Source organism: Mixophyes fleayi, chromosome 8 (assembly GCF_038048845.1).
Source record: "Mixophyes fleayi isolate aMixFle1 chromosome 8, aMixFle1.hap1, whole genome shotgun sequence".
NCBI lineage: Eukaryota > Metazoa > Chordata > Amphibia > Anura > Limnodynastidae > Mixophyes > Mixophyes fleayi.
Window position 1 is genome coordinate 41558667 of NC_134409.1, and position 10102 is coordinate 41568768.

Here is a 10102-nt window from a genome sequence, read left to right on the forward strand (position 1 = left end):
TGTTAGTACCTGTGGCCCTGATTCATTAAGGGCAGCTAAGTAAAAAAATTAAGTAAGTAGTCTCCTGGACTAAACCATTTTACAATGCAAGGGGTGCAAATTAATTTTCTATTTTGCATATAAGTTAAATACTGACTGTTTGTCATGTAGCACATAAATATCAACTTTAAATGTCAGTGTACAAATAAGCTATCAAGTATTTGTGTGCTACATGAAAAAACAGACAGTATGTAACTTATGTGCAAAATAGAAAACTAATTTGCACCCCTTGCATTGTAACATGGTTTTGTCCAGGAGACTACTTATTCAATTTTTTAACTTAACTTCCCTTAATGAATCAGGCCCTGTGTGAACATGTGTTTACAATCTATACATGCTGTCAGGATTTAATATATATTACTAAGTTGTAGTTATTTATTTTATTATTATGGCTGATTTGTAAGGTGCCACAGTGCTCTGCAGCACCACAGAGTGGAGAAAACAGGGCATACATCAAACAGGTAGACACAAGGTATACAAAATAAATGCAGATGTGAAAACAAAGAGTATTGAAAGTCCTGCTCATGGGAGAGCTTACAATAAACCCCACAACAAGATAATTACAAATGTTGCATCCCCATCTACAGTGTACCAATGTTTCTTTTAATCTCACATTCATGAGCATAAGGTTCTTGCTGCTATTGTTTATGAAAATCACTTTCACGTTTAGAATTTTGAGCCCATACTATTCTGAAACTCACAGCGCACACCAATGTACTTACGTTTTCTATAGAATAAATCACACCAGTATATGGTATTGCTTATGTACAGGATGATGATTCCTCTTTGCAATCTGAATATATTTTTTTATTCAGACTGTGAGATGAAACCTTCACATGCTGTTACAGTGAATCTATTATGTGTTGCTATTGTTTTGCTATAGTTCTAACTAGTTAGTAAAGATAAAAGAAAACATATAGACAGATAACCATTCTTTATCTGCTATGTCATCAATGCACTAGCATTTACCAAGCCTGGTAAAATATTACACCGTTACAGTCTTACAGACAGATTGCTTCAATAAGGAAGTCGTTGAATTGCAAGTGAGTTAATTTGACTCCAAAAGTGGTTCGGGCTTAAGAAAGCTTTGTCATCACAGGAAGGGATAGGCAGCAGGGTTAGACATTTAAAATTCTTTAGTGATGAGTTAGTAGCATTCCTGTCCTGCTGGGAAAAAGTAGGATTCAAAGAGATGCCTGCAGTGCCAGAGGGAGAAAAATCAGCGACAAATTAGGATGTACAAATTACAGAGAGCTACAATCTACTTTTACTTCATAGACAAATAATGACTGCAGGGCCTCACAATTCACAGAACAGTCCAAAACCCATAAAAATAGCGCCAAATCCAATACGGATAATTGCCTCGCAGATTTTTATTGTAATTAGCAATTCCTAAAATTACATTTAACCAAATTAAAGTCTCTAATTCCATCTCGTTTTTTGGCTTTTAAGCAGATTCTTTATTGGAGATGTTGGTAGTGAGAGGTTTCAAGGAATAACAATGAGTAAAATGGTAAACGTGTAACAAGCAGCATGGCTGAAAGAAAGAAGCAGATGGATTCATGTTGCTGATTGTAGGTAGATGGAAGAAAGAAAAGAAAATGAAACCTTTAACTTCCAAATATAGCAAAATATGATTTATTTTTTACTGGACTATAACAAAGTCTGCAAATGGCAGACAGCTCTTAAAGGGCACTATGCTCTCACGCAGAGGTGCAGAGAAGCGGGGAGGAGGAAACCGGGGGCCCACAGCTCGCTAGTTCCCCCCGTGCAGTAGGGTCCCATTATCATGCACCGATGGTAGTTCCGCCACTATTCTCACATTATCAGTTCAATCCAATAAACAATATATTAAATTGTAATTTAAACCATCAAACCCAAATGTAGTGTAAGTCACCAATGATACCTCCTCCCTGTGTTCGTCTGCCCCCCTGTGCTTTAAACTGGAGCATGCAAATTAGATGCTAGTGACAATACTTCCCTCACTCCTCGTTCGTGTGACATCACTGAGCGGGGGCCAAGTTAATCTTCTCTGTATTATTCTAATTTTACTACATGTGCTTTTGAAGCGAGGACAATGCACAGAAGATTTAAATTAGTTTTGGTAATCTACCGGAGCAAATCTAATCCCTACATTGGATTGGATTAAATGCAGGGGTGGATTGGCTAAATAACCTACCAGAACTTTTCCCGGTAGGCCGGTGGCCTCAGGAGGCTGCCTAATGTCTTTTCTAAGGTTAAAAAATAAATTATGTGGAGTGCCTCTACTACTCCCGGATCGGGTGCAGGGGGGGGAGTGCGTGCAGTGAGTGGCTGGCCCCTCCTCCTGGACCAGCCACCCTCCTTACTGTGGCTGCCGGTTATCTGTTTACATCCCTCCCTCCTCCCCTTACCTCTGTGGCCGGCTACAGTCTCCGCACAGAGATCACATGGGACTTGTTACATGACAGGTGCCATCCCATGTGTACAGACTGGAGTCTCCAAGAGCAGCTGCAGCTGTTACAAGGTATGTGTGATGGAGGGCAGAGTGGGGGGGAGGCTGTTATGTGTGATGGAGGGCAGAGGGGGGGGGGCTGTTATGTGAGAAAGAGGGCAGAGTGGAGGGGCTGTTATGTGAGAAGGAGGGCAGAGGGAGGCTGTTATGTGTGTTGGAAGGCAGAGGGGTGGCTGTTATGTGTGATGGAGGGCAGAGGGGCGGCTGTTATGTGTGAAGGAGGACAGAGTGGGGGGGCTGTTATGTGTGATGGATGGCAGAGGGGGGGCTGTTATGTGTAAAGAAGGGCAGAGTGGGGTTGTTATGTGTGATGGAGGGCAGAGGGGGGGCTATTATGTGTGAAGGAGGGCAGAGGGGGGCTGATATGTGTGAAGGAGGGCAGAGGGGGGCTGATATGTGTGAAGGAGGGCAGAGGGAGGCTGTTATGTGTGAAGGAGGGCAGAGGGGGGGGCTGTTATGTGTGAAGGAGGGCAAAGGGGGGGCTGCTATATGTGATGGAGGGCAGAAGGGGGGCTGCTATGTGTGAAGGAGGGCAGAGGGGGGTTATTATGTGTGAAGGAGGGCAGAGAGGGGGGCTGTTATGTGTGAAGGAGGGCAGAGTGGGGAGGGTTAGGTTTGAAGGAGGGCAGAGTGGGGGGGCTGTTAGGTATGAAGGAGGGCAGAGTGGGGGGGTCATTAGATGTGAAGGAGGGCAGAGTGGGGGTGTGAAGGAGGGCAGGGAGGGCTGTTAGATGTGAAGGAAGGCAGAGGAGGCTGTTATGTGTGTTGGAAGGCAGAGGGGAGGCTGTTTTGTGTGATGAAGGGCAGAGGGGCGGCTGTTATGTGTGATGGAGGGCAGAGGGAGGGCTGTTATGTGTGAAAAAGGGCAGGTGGGGGCTGTTATGTGTGAAGAAGGGCAGAGGGGGGGCTGTTATGTGTGATGGAAGGCAGATGGGGGCTGTTATGTGTGAAGGAGGGCAGATGGGGGCTGATATGTGTGAAGGAGGGCAGAGGGAGGCTGTTATGTATGAAGGAGGGCAGAGTGGGGGGCTGTTATGTGTGAAGGAGGGCAGATGGGGGCTGATATGTGTGAAGGAGGGCAGAGGGAGGCTGTTATGTGTGAAGGAGGGCAGAGGGGGGGCTGTGAAGTGTGAAGGAGGGCAGAGGGGGGGCTGCTATATGTGATGGAGGGCAGAGGGGGGGCTGCTATGTGTGAAGGAGGGCAGAGGGGGGGTTGTTATATGTGAAGGAGGGCAGAGAGGGGGGCTGTTATGTGTGAAGGAGGGCAGAATGGGGGTTGTTATGTGTGAAGGAGGGCAGAGTGGGGAGGGTTAGGTGTGAAGGAGGGCAGAGTGGGGGGGCTGTTAGGTATGAAGGAAGGCAGAGTGGGGGGTCATTAGGTGTGAAGGAGGGCAGAGTGGGGGTGTGAAGGAGGGCAGGGAGGGCTGTTAGATGTGAAGGAGGGCAGAAGGGGGCTTGTTATGTGTGAAGGGTCTTAATATATTGTGTGATATGAGGGAAGGGAAGGAGTTTATCTTAATAGTACATGGGTGGGAGGCAGGCTATTAATTTAATAGTGGAATTTAAAATTTAATGGGTGCTATTTTATTTGTGGGGTGGCGGTGGGGAAATTTTATTTATTTATTTATGTTTTTAATACTGGAGTCTATTAAATTAAGATGAGGGGACGGGACCTTTAATTTAATTCTGGGGTGGTTTGGGGCTATTAATTGAATTTGAGGCTGAGTTTGGGGAGGAATGCTATTAATTAAATGTGAATATTAATTATTTAATGCCGGGGATGGTTGTGGGAAATGGTTATATTAAACGTAAATGCTATTAAGTTATTGTTTGAAGGGAGGGAAATAGGTTTATTTTTTAAATGGGAATACTATTCCTTTAATGTTGGGCATGGTTGGAGTGAAATAGGTCTGTTTATTCAATGTGTATATTATTAATTTAATGTCAGGGTTGGTTGGAGGGAAATAGATCTATTTATCAAATGTGAGTACAATTATTTTAATTTTGGGGCTGTAGAGAGTCCTAATTATTAAATGTGGGTGCTATTTTGATTTAATGCCAGGGCTGGTTGGAGTTTTCTAAATTTCATGTACCCATTTTCGTTTCCAAATAGAGTCCTTAACATTCCAGGATCCAGACAAGCAGCAACCAGTCTAAAGAAAGCAGCAGCCACAGGTGGTGAAAGTGACAAGAACAGGTAGGAGAGAGCAGGACAGTCTGCGGGGCAGCCCTGAATTTGGGCCTTCTGTCACGCTTAGTCAGGATTTGGTCCGACAAAAAGGACAGTTGGTGAGTATGTCCTGCTTCACACTGTACTGCTCATGACGGCAGAGCTGCATGTACCTAACAGTAGAGCACACAGTTTTGCTTGTGTATTTGTCTAAAATGTATCTAAAATAACCCCCTGTCTTAAGAGCCCCGGGCCCCCCAGAGCCTTATTCTAGCTCTGGTGATACTTTATTGGTTCTTGCATTGATTACATTACCTGCCTTCTACCATTGCAATGACAATGTAATTAATCCTTCCTCCTTTGCACTTACTGTATCACCAGCAAGGCCTTGGAATAGCTCTCCTCTTCACTTATGCCATCCCTCCCTGCACTATTATTAATTTAAACCACCACCAATCACTGGGCACATTTAGGGCTCATACACAATTGTTAAAAAAAGAAGTGTTTTCTTGCAGATGCTTGAAGCATTTTACCTTTGTGGTGATCGCAGTGGATAGCCATTTATTATAATGTTAATTTTTAATGCACTTTTTAAAATACACAGTACACATTATTATATATTAAAGAGAGAAGTTTGGCTAGTTTGCATATCATGACATCAGAGGAAGATGCAACAGTGCGGTGAGGTGCTCATATGCTGCTCTATGTTTTGCAATAGTTAAACTTATTAAACAAAGTCAGATATGTTTCTATGAAGGGAATAATGGAAGGATGTGTTAGTACAGGCAACTAAACAAGTTTGAGCACAGAGGCATAAACCTATCGCCGATAATGCAGGACTAGCAGCTTTTTCCTTGCATTGCTTTAGAAATGAGCCATTGTGTCATCACATCTAGGTTTTCCTGAATGTTACTACAACCAAATTCTAGTCGTTCTAAACCATGCCTACATTTGTGTTGGCCCCACCTACAGTTGATTTGGTCCTACCCACATGAGGCCACTTCAGTATTTTTTTCCAGGAACACTTTAAGATCACAATCTGTCCCTGGTTAAATGATACTATTTTTTCCTGACAAATTACAGATAACATTATATACTCACAAAAGAGCAGCTAAGGAGGTTCTGCCTAAGAAAACACCAGTTCTTCGCAATCTGCACCTCTCCCAGGCATTGCACTAATAGGAGAATTGGGTGCTGGAAAATAACAATTGGGGCCTCAATTAGATCTGGGAGCAAAGTCAAAAAAACATGCAAATTTTCTCCTGGGCAAACCATGGTACAACACAAGGAGTGCAAAGGTTTTGGGGTTTTTTTTAATACAGGGAAAATACTGGCTACATTTGCATGCAGCACACATATACTGGGCAGCTTTATTTTTACACTGTAATTTAGAGCTGAGCTGGGAAATTTTGATTTTCATGTACAATAGTTTGTGTAGTAGGAGGATTTCTTTGGTTTTACTAAATTAGCACGTTTTGCGACGTCCCGGTATGTGAATTGCCTGCTGCTTATAACCACAATGGCCTTGTTATTATTATTATTATTATCTTTGACTTATAACCCGCCACAAAGGGTCCGCAGCGCCGAACATTACATATACAGAAAACAGAACAAAGACACAACATGATACAAAAATATATACAAACACAGGTGACAGGGTAAAGCAAATCAGATTATTTCTGGCACAGATAGTGAAAGGGATGGTAGAAATCAGCGAGAAGAAGGCCGAAACTTGGGAAAACAGGGCTAGCGAAGCAGGCCAAGAGGTACAGAGGGTGATGGAATAGTAGAAGGAGCACACCAGGAAAGAGTGCCCTGCTCATGAGAGCTTACATCCTAAAGGGAAGGTGGAGACACAAATAGGGTGGTACTAACTGATGGAGAGAGCCAGGACAAGGAAGTTAGGAGGAGAACTGATAGACTTGAATAAAGAAATGAGTCTTAAGGGCACGCTTGAAGCCTTTGAGAGTAGATGCTAACCTGATGGAACGTGGAAGATCGTTCCACATCAGGGGAGCAGCCCGGGCAAAGTCCTGAAGACGAGAGTGAGAGCAGGTGATCAGTGAAGTAGTGAGGCAGCGGTCACAGGCAGAGCGGAGGGGGCGGGTAGGAGTGTAGGTAGAGATGAGATTGGAGATGTAGGGAGGGGAAGATTGACTAAGAGCTCTAAAGGTGAGGGTGAGGAGTTTAAATTTAATTCTGTAGGGTATGGGGAGCCAATGTAGTGACTGTTGGAGGGAGACTGCAGAGACAGAGTGGCGGGAGAGAAAAATGAGGGGGGCAATAGCATTGAGGATAGACATAAGAGGGTCAAGCCGAGAATCAGGTAGGCCAGAGAGAAGGAGGTTACAGTAGTCAAGGAGAGATAACAAGCGAGTGAACAAGGGTTTTCGTTGCTTCCGTGGTGAGAAAGGGACGTATCTTAGATATATTCCGAAGGTGGAAGTAGCAGGATTTTGAGAGGGACAGAATGTGAGGCTTGAATGAGAGGAAGAAGTCAAGGATGACTCCAAGGCAATGGACTTGGGGGACAGAAACGAGGGTAGTGTTATTAACAGAAATAGAATTGCTGCAAAAATAATGGTGTTGAAGTTAGTCCAGTTATGCTCAAAGCACAAAACTAGATCACAAAATAACTCAGATGTCACAACATTAAAGGGCATCATTTCCATAACTAGTATCCGGATTCAGCAAAATCTCTTTGGCAAACTATTTTCCTGTTAAATATTTGAGGGTTGGTGGTGGATAGTGACTGCAACAAGGGCTGCAGGAGGTAGATACTGACATTTTGGTCTGGTTATTGCCTTAGGAGGTGAAATGCTCAAGGAAGTAGACACAGTCCTTGCTATCAATTCCTATGTTTTTGCCCTATGGCTAAAATGCTGAAAGTTGTGGGGGTGGGAGGAGGTAAGAATGTCTGCCCACAACAGACACCCCACTATGGGCTTTGCACCAAAGGGAATTGTTTGTCTCTGTAGATAAATCAGTTGAGCCCACATAATTAGCTTATGGCCAAGGTTAATAAACTGATTAATGAGTGAAATTCTCTAGAATTGTCCACTGATGTGATTGGACTCTGTCAGAAATACTAAAGGATGTGGAATGAGACAAATTGTTGCTGATAAGGATAATATGTGAGAGGCGAAAACATAGATTGCTGAGGATGCTAATGTTCTGGGAATATGTACACTTGCTAGGTATATGGGGCACTGGGTCTTCTGCTCAACTTCTTCCTCTTCACAATCTGCCTCCTTTAAGAACACTCACACCATCCATACTGATATCAGTACCATAATATTGCATATTAATATGTACTCCTTCTTTATTGCCCTCATCCACCTGATCCAGCATTAATCACTTTCGGGAAAACAATGTTGCCACATCATTATATCATTTTAAGTTTTAAGCTGTAACTGCCATGGGTCCACATTCCCCTCCCAACTGAATTAAATTACTGTGTGCTTGACATATGAACAGGTGCGGGCAGTTCATTCCAGTGTTATTTTAGATATTTGCAAAGATAGTGGAAAAATAGAAGTGCTGTATCTTTATGTATTTTATAAGACCGAAAAAACTAAAGCTGAAGATGATGATAGCAAAGTGATAGACAGTTGGCTAGTGCTCATAATGTCAATACTTTTCTAGGTTCCTGGAGGAGATGATTAAAGCAGAAGGAGAATCCATTCCAGCTCGCCCCTGATTCTTTCTCATTGCCACTGCAACCAATTGGGACTGCAATGTGCCATCCTCTGCAGTGTTCCTTATATAGCTGCCCCCATTTCTAGTTATGGCTCTCAAATAGCCTTGCGCCCATTCCTTCTTTCTTCTCTAGAATCATCAGAAATACAGCTGCACATCAAGGTCGTGCTTGCTAACAGCAATATTTTTTAATTTGTGGTTTAGAAAACTATGACCATGAACAGTGGATCAAAGCCAGGATACGCCTTTCTTCTTAAGATATTCCATCTACATTACCCACTAAAACCGTGTAACGGTTGCCTGGAAATCATATGGGGAGGTTACTGTAATATTTGCTCTCAACAGCATTAATTACAGGGCCACCTATGCTCATACCTAGCTTCTTCATAGGTGGTCAGTCTCACTGTTCCCTTCTTCTGTCACTGGATATTGCAATGGGGACACACCTGCTGTCATTAGCAAATGCTGAATTTAAAAGAATGACTCAATGTGCAATCTTGTTTCTCAGCAGCAATTATTTAGTGCACCTGTGTGCTGTTATCTAGGTGTGATTTTAACTGATCTGTTACTGACCTGGCTTAATCTCTGACAACCCCCTCTTCTGGAGTTTGATTGTTGTCCTGGCCATCCGTTACCATCCTAGTATCCCTAATCTTTGGCTCATTTTCAGACTTCTTTTCTATGCTGTCTGTTCTGACCCCTGGCCTGTTCCTGGCTAGAATTGGTCCTAAACTCGTCTCTAGGTCCTTCTTGTTTCATTTGCTGCCTGTGGGGCAAGCCTGGGTTCCACATCCCTTTGTTGTCCCGCTGTAAAGTCAATCACCTCCTGGCAGGGTGCCTGGTGAAGACCAGAAACCAATTTAGACTTTACACCCAAGATGAGTCAGCACCACAAGCCAGCTGTACGGTGTGTCCTATCTACTATATTACCCACAGTCTTTGTCAGGAGCTAGTAACAGATTTCCCCATTGCTAAAAGTCGCTTTAACTACAGCAGAACACAAATATTCTTGTAGGAGCACAAGAACTTATGAAAATCTAAATCTATATGATATATTCCTGTGTTGTAAGTGGTACTTTTTGACTTTAGGAATTATTTTAAGTGCCAAATTGAAAAAAATATATGTTGCTGACTTTAAATCCGTATTATTTGGAGAACCCCACAATTTGCAGAATTGCTTCATTTTAATGTTTTTTTTTAAAATGAACTATGAATGTTGTGACAAAGACACTGGAATAGTGTTTGCAGGCAGGTTTATTAGTCCCAGGTTTCTAACCTACATGTTTTAAAACCACAGGGAGTATGTTTATATTTGGGAAATGCTTCCCAGAGAGATATTCAGCTTTAGGGAAAATCTGGTAAGGGTCCCTGTGGTGTAAATGGAGAGAGAAGGGCGGGCTACATTTACAAGGCCCAGTCCAGGTCTTCTGTTCTGCTGTCAGACTGATTAGTGCTGTCACCTGTGAGCTTTGTTTAAAAGGCTGCTGGCAGCACAGTTCTTGCGTCCTACAACATAGTCCGTACTGGTGAGAAAGTGATAAATCTGTACTCCTCCTCCAGTTTCTCACTACCTGGGAAAGGGAGTACAGAGCCTCTGTGAGAGGAAGTTTGATCTTTGCTGTGAGAAAACCATGCTGGAACTTCTTACATTTTGTTTTAGTTTGTTAGCCAGGAGTGACTTGTGTTTATTTTGAAGTTTC

The 10102-nt window shown here is 43.1% G+C and overlaps 1 non-coding gene across 1 annotated transcript; it reads right to left on the minus strand.

Annotated features, from left to right (window-relative positions):
• Positions 1–2007: 2007 nt before the first annotated feature.
• LOC142100525 (U6 spliceosomal RNA) lies at positions 2008–2115 on the minus strand. Its single transcript, XR_012678827.1, has one exon. It is a non-coding gene; the product is annotated as a U6 spliceosomal RNA (small nuclear RNA).
• Positions 2116–10102: the final 7987 nt, after the last annotated feature.